This window comes from Crocodylus porosus, unplaced genomic scaffold (genome assembly GCF_001723895.1).
Source record: "Crocodylus porosus isolate Cpor-Errol unplaced genomic scaffold, CroPor_comp1, whole genome shotgun sequence".
NCBI classification, from domain to species: domain Eukaryota; kingdom Metazoa; phylum Chordata; order Crocodylia; family Crocodylidae; genus Crocodylus; species Crocodylus porosus.
The window spans coordinates 4356817-4363094 of NW_017728906.1; positions in this window are offsets into that span (position 1 = coordinate 4356817).

The window sequence follows — 6278 nt, forward strand, 5'->3', positions numbered from 1 at the left end:
GAACATCTTGCTGGGGTTGTTTGACCCCAGTATTGTTTCCTGCCATGGCAGGGGGTCGGACTAGATGATCTGCTCAGGTCCCTTCCGACCCTAGAAACTATGAAACTATGGGGTGGATTGAATATTAGGGCTGTGCGAAGCCTCGGTCCCTGATTCGATTCGGCCCGATTCTGTGGCTGAATCTCTGAATCCGAATTGGATCAGAGGACCCTTTAATCTCTCCGAATCAGAGAGATTCAGAAAGATTTGACAATTTGGACACAGAGACAGCTTTAAAAGTTTGTTCTACATACCTCAAGGTAGCAGACGGCTTGTGAAAGCTGAGATGTTGGGGTGGATAGAGTGTCCCACAGAAGCATGGGGGGCTCCCCAACGTGCTCAGCAGCAGACCCAAAAGCAGACTTCTGTTTTCACTGCAAAGCACGTGGGGGGCCCTCCCACACTCCTGTGGGACACTCTGTCCACCCCAAACATCACAGCATTCATGAGCCGCCTGCTACCTAGAGGTATGTAGAAAAAAGATTTAAAACTGTGTCTCTGACTGAATCACTGATTCTCTGAATCAGCATCAAATCTTCAGTTTCAGATTTGACCAAATTGAATCGGGGACAGTGATCCAAATCAACGAACTGAATCATTGTCCCCAATTTGGGTCGACTCTGAATCGAATAGGACCCATTTCACACACCCCTTTTGAATATGTCCTTTCCATTTTCTTTGGTTCTGTAGCCTCAATCCCTCTTGCTTACATTGTCCAGATATAAGAGAATTCTTATTTCTTCCGGAGTAACTAATAACATATAAATATAATATAGCAAAAATTTATTTTAACTATGTTCACTCCTACAGAAAATATAGTAGTCAGAATCCTTTTCTGAAATTACTACTGATGTAAATCAGGAGGAACTTTGCTGAAGTCAAAATTAAAATTAATATGTTTTCACAGTGGTGTAACTCCTTTGCTTTCAGTATTAGTACTGATTTATAGAAGAGAAGAAAGAAGAAGCAAGTCTGTAAGTGGATTTAAAGAGAAGCTGAATATATTTTGGGTGGGATTCAGCTTGACATGGTATTACTATTATTTATTGGCTTTACTTGAGCACCTAAGAACCCCAGTGAGAGTTTTACCACAGGCTGCAGTGGGACCACGAGTAAGCCAATTGTGAGAGCTTTTGGAAATCCCACCTCAGTATGTAATAAGATATGTAGAAACATGTGCTGAGAAGCCATAATCAACTTGTTTATACTTTAAGGTAACAGATGACCAGTACAGGTGCTTGAAAGGAATTCTCACGGTCTACAAAACTGCTTTTGGACAGGTGATTTTGGGGTATTATTAACTCACCATTGACACATTGAAAGAACCTCTGCTGGAAATAGGGCATTAAATTTGGACCTACTGGTCCAATATGATAAGGCAAGTTGAAATTCTTTTCATTGTTCAGGACTTGGCTTAAGGATGCCTGGTATTATTCCACAGGCAAAGGAATGTAGCTCTGTAAGTTTATGTAAGACAAGTTTCAGTATGTGTGTACAGCATTCTTCTAGACATTTCATACATGGACTTCAGGTGGCCTGACCATTTCTGCTAGGTACGTCTCAGATGCACTGAGTGCAGATGAGAAACTCTCTTTGAGTTCCAGAGTGTCCAGAGAGAGGAGCTGATTTAGGTTTTGTCCTTACTTTTTGCTCCTAAAGTACTAAAAGATATCAGATTTACCCAAAGAACCTTGTCTGCCTGAAATCTTTATGCTATTTGCTCAAACTTTTCATATTAGATGATAAGAAATGAAAAAAGGAATCTGAAAAAAGGTGAGAAGTCACAGAAAGCTTGAATTTTTTGCCAACAAAATGCTACAAGCCTGAATGATAGGCTGATTTTATTTTTACCATAATGGAGCTATGCTGAGTTATAATAGCTAAGGTTTTTGCCCTCCAATCTTGACACAGTCACTGCTATATTATACAAGTGTGATCATAGTCAAGCTATGCATTTGTAAAGTCTGATACATAATAGATAACAGTTCTTTAATATGTTCTTAAGGAATGCTATTTAAAAACAGGCAAAATACAGATGAGATATCCACTTTTTATAAGGTCTTTTTTTTCATATGGCTGATGTAGGTATAGAACAGCAAGTATAATTTTACATTTAGATGGTTGAGCCAGACATGTACATCAGGAGCCACAGAATGTATTGCTGTGATACTTCCTTCATATTTGTGCATCAGGTATTGAGTCATAATATGTTTCATGGTCTGTTCTGGGTGACCACAGTCCCACATTAGCATTTTTAATTTTCTATCTGTACATCAAATATCTGCATCTCCCATGGTTTGTGTGGGTATGATTTAGAGTTGTTCATGAATATCACAGGAGATCAAAGCCAGGGACCTTCTGCGTTAGATGTTTATTTGGGACATCCTGTGAATTCCATTTGTTTTTTCAAGCTTCATCAGGGCTGAAGTCACATTGTTGAAGGTTAAGTGCATGGATCCAGAAGGGCTTGTGCGACCTTAGGCAATGGTGAGAGGCATTGTTGAGGTCCTGGTGGATGGGGAAGCATTTGCTTTCCTTAAGTTGCTGGACTTCCCATAGAGTTGCTGCCTTGCAACAAGTGGGTGGAAGAGCGATGTGTGACCACATGGGCAGCCAAGGTGTTGGGGCTGGCTTGAGGGTTCCAGTGATGCACCACATTGCAGAGTTCAGTTTGATGTCAACAAATTGAGTGTGAGTGCTTCAGGTCTATACTGGTGCATGGTACTCAACTATGGAGTATGAAAGGGCCAGTACTGATGCTCCCCAGCTTGTCCTTGCCAGTTTCTGGACCAAGTTAACCCTTATCTTCATTTTGGCAGCTACCTTCTTCAGGTGGTCATGGAAAATTAACATTCAGCCCCACTCTGAGATAAGACAGAGTGGGGTCATGCCACACGGTGTTGCCATAGAAAGTTACCTCAACGGTATGGTTAGTATTCCTGTCCTCAAGATAGAATGCAGTGACTATTGTTGGGGACTTGGCTTGAGTCTCCATTTCTAAAACTATTATGCCATGGTATTTAGGTCCTTATTCAAAGTGGACTCGATGTCATTGAAGGTGACTGCTTGTGTTGCCAAAGCAAGGTCATCTGCATAGACAAATCTGCATGACTTAATTGACATCATATCACCTGTGTATACATTAAAGAGCATTGGTGCAAGTGCAAGATGAACTGGGGGTGAGCCAACTGTTAATTTTAACTTAACACCTCAGGTCAACTTGGAGAGGAAGGCTGAAGCTATTTTGCTGGGACCCCAAAACGTGAGAAACAATACAATAGGATATGATATCACTTGCATCATTCAGGGCATATAAATGTAATCTCTCATTTGGGCACTGTTTATTTACTTAGGGCTCTGTAATTTTTCCTAAATAAAAGATTTTCCCCTTCCCCCTGCAGGTTTAGTGTTATTACACCATTATTAGTAGTATGTATCTCTATACCACCTTTCAAAAATGGGTGTGAAAGAGGTTAATTAATATCTGTAGAAGCCTCTCAACACATCATTGAGGTAAGCTAGCATTATTATTTCCATTTTGCAAATGAAGAAGATGGATCACAGTGATATTAAGTTACTTCCTTATGGTCACAGCAAGTCAGAGGGAAAATCAGGAATATGGTACACAGGTCTCAAATATTCAGATCCCTACTCTAACTACTACTTTACACTAGCTTTCTAGATTTAGTGTATCTAAATGAGTTCATCATTTTCCAAATAGTCTTTATGTACATTTGCATTTGAAACTCAGGGTTTATATCTAGTGAAACTGAATTCAGTGGGAAAGCTCCTACTGACTTCTAGAGAAAAAAGACTTGGTGCTAATGCATGAAAGGAAATTGAAAGACATATTGGGCAAAATCATTCCCTTAATGGGCTGGTTTAAAACATAGAATGCGCATATTATAAACCTGCAAGTACATTTTCCCTTTTCTTTGTAAGGAGACATTTAAAAGTTCTTGATTTCCTAAATCATAAACAACTTCTTACCTCCTCTTCTGGAATGTCAGAGCTGATGCAACCACAGTAAGTGCTGATGGTGGGATTACTGACTCCTTTTTACACAAGATTTTTGGGTGGTGACTACATGTTATAGCAGAAAGAGTCACTTGCTAGTGGTTGTATCCACTGTAGTTCTTCTTCTCAATTTTGTCACATGGTAAGGGAATACTTGGAGGCATGCCATGCAGAGAATTGCATGGAGAAAGCAACATGAGGACTATTTGAACACATAGGACTGCACATTTGTAATTGTCTTCCTGCCATCCTGAAAAGGAAACATCCTGACACCTAGTGGTTGTAACAGGTAGTTCCCATAAACAGGAAGGAGGCTAAACAGCATGTTCTTCAGAGTAGGGAAGTCTTTTCAATATGTTTATAAAGCATCTACAGCAGCCATCACTCTCTCTCTCAGCATCTCAATAACATACTGAAAAAACTATGATAGTGCCAGTAATATTCATGTAGATACTTTAAGTGCTCTTCAGCTGAAAAGTGCTCTCAGAGGGAGAGAGTAGATCCAGTGAGTCAGTCAGAGGAACAGAGAATGAATTGGATCATGTCTCTCTGATAATTTTTCTCAGTCTGTTCCTATAGCAGTGCAGTAATGAACCAGATGCCATTCTGATTGGGTCATGCATGTTGCTCAGTTTACACATACATATGCTGACACAAAGCACTTAGACTTGACCTGAATGGAGTTACTCCTGATGTAAGATAAGAATCAGACTCCAGATCTGCAGTTTTCTCTAGAACAGCTGGACAGGCTAAAGCATAGGTTTGGAGAATAACTTGTGTATGTTCTTTTCTGAATTTGGAAATTCTGAAAAGTTCTGTAAGAGGGTGCAAAGGCTGTGGGCTAGACTTCTGCTAAGCAGGAATTTCACCCTTCTGTAAGTATATTTACAATTAAAATTTTAATTTTAAGTATAAAAATTATACAATTTTAGAAAACAATGCAATTAAGTATATTTAAAATTAAATGACAAGCACAGCCAAGGATAGCTTTAAAATCAACTTAATCTGTTCAATAACACCTTCAAATGTGTGATTGTAAACCTAGTGAGCACGAGTGCATGCCCCATTTTGCAGGCAGTTATCTGGTTAGAGCATGCAATTTTGGATCAGAAGCTGCATATACATTTTGCTACAAAGTTGCATCCTTCATGTGAACCACAGCCCCTTTCCATTATGTGTGCCTGTGTGTGTTTACAGCAAGAGTCAGCATACAACCACTACCCTGAGGAATAAAAGAAGAAAAATTTCAATATTGCATCTCACTCAGTGGATTTATTTCAGCATGGTAAGACTGATTCACATAATTTACAACCAGAACTCTGCTTTCAGCACATAAACTGTTACATACAAAATAGATCATGGTTAATCTCTATTTAATTACTTAATGTATTTCTGATAGTGGAACAAACAGGAAATTTCCAAAAAAAAATATATTTTAGATCCAGGTTCTCTCTTGCATCTAGATCTTTTCAAAGATGATTACAGATTAGCAAGCTAAGTACAGACATTCAAATAGCCCAGGTTTGAATTGATTCAATCTTTAGTCTAACCTGTGACCCATTTTGCAAGTGAACAGACATTGCCTTTTGATTCTGGAAATGCAGACACATTCCTGCAGTGGCTCAAGCTAGAAGTTGGGGGGCACTAGACTAAGCCCTCCCTTCCCTTCGGCATCAGCCACAAGGTGGGAGGGGTGGCTTACAGGGAGGGAGTGGCCAGGCCCCAGCAGGCCACTAAGTATGATTGGGGAGGGGTTTAAACCCCCATCCTGGCCTGCAGGGACCCCAGCCAGGGTCTTCCTGGAAGGGGAAGGGAGAATCAGCCCTTGCCAGGCTTGCCTCTGGGGGTGGTATGTGGCTAGACACTGGCCTGTGCACTGCCTTAGGTGATGTGGGGCCAGGAGGGGGATTAAAATCCCCTGTTTCCCCTCTGTCCCACCAGCACAGGGATGCCAGCTGGAGTCTGCCCAGCTTTCCTCCTTGCTGGCCACTTGTGCAGTGTGGGGTGGGAATCATAGAATCATAGAAGTAGGGTCAGAAGGGACCTTGTAGATCTTCAAGTCCGACCCCCCACCTCAGCAGGAGAAAAACTGGGCTCAAATGACTCCAGCCAGGTAGGCATCAAGCCTCTCCTTAAAGACCCCCAGGGTAGGAGCCAGCACCACTTCCCTTGGAAGTTGGTTCCAGATCCTAGCTGCCCTGATTGTGAAGTAGTTCTTACGG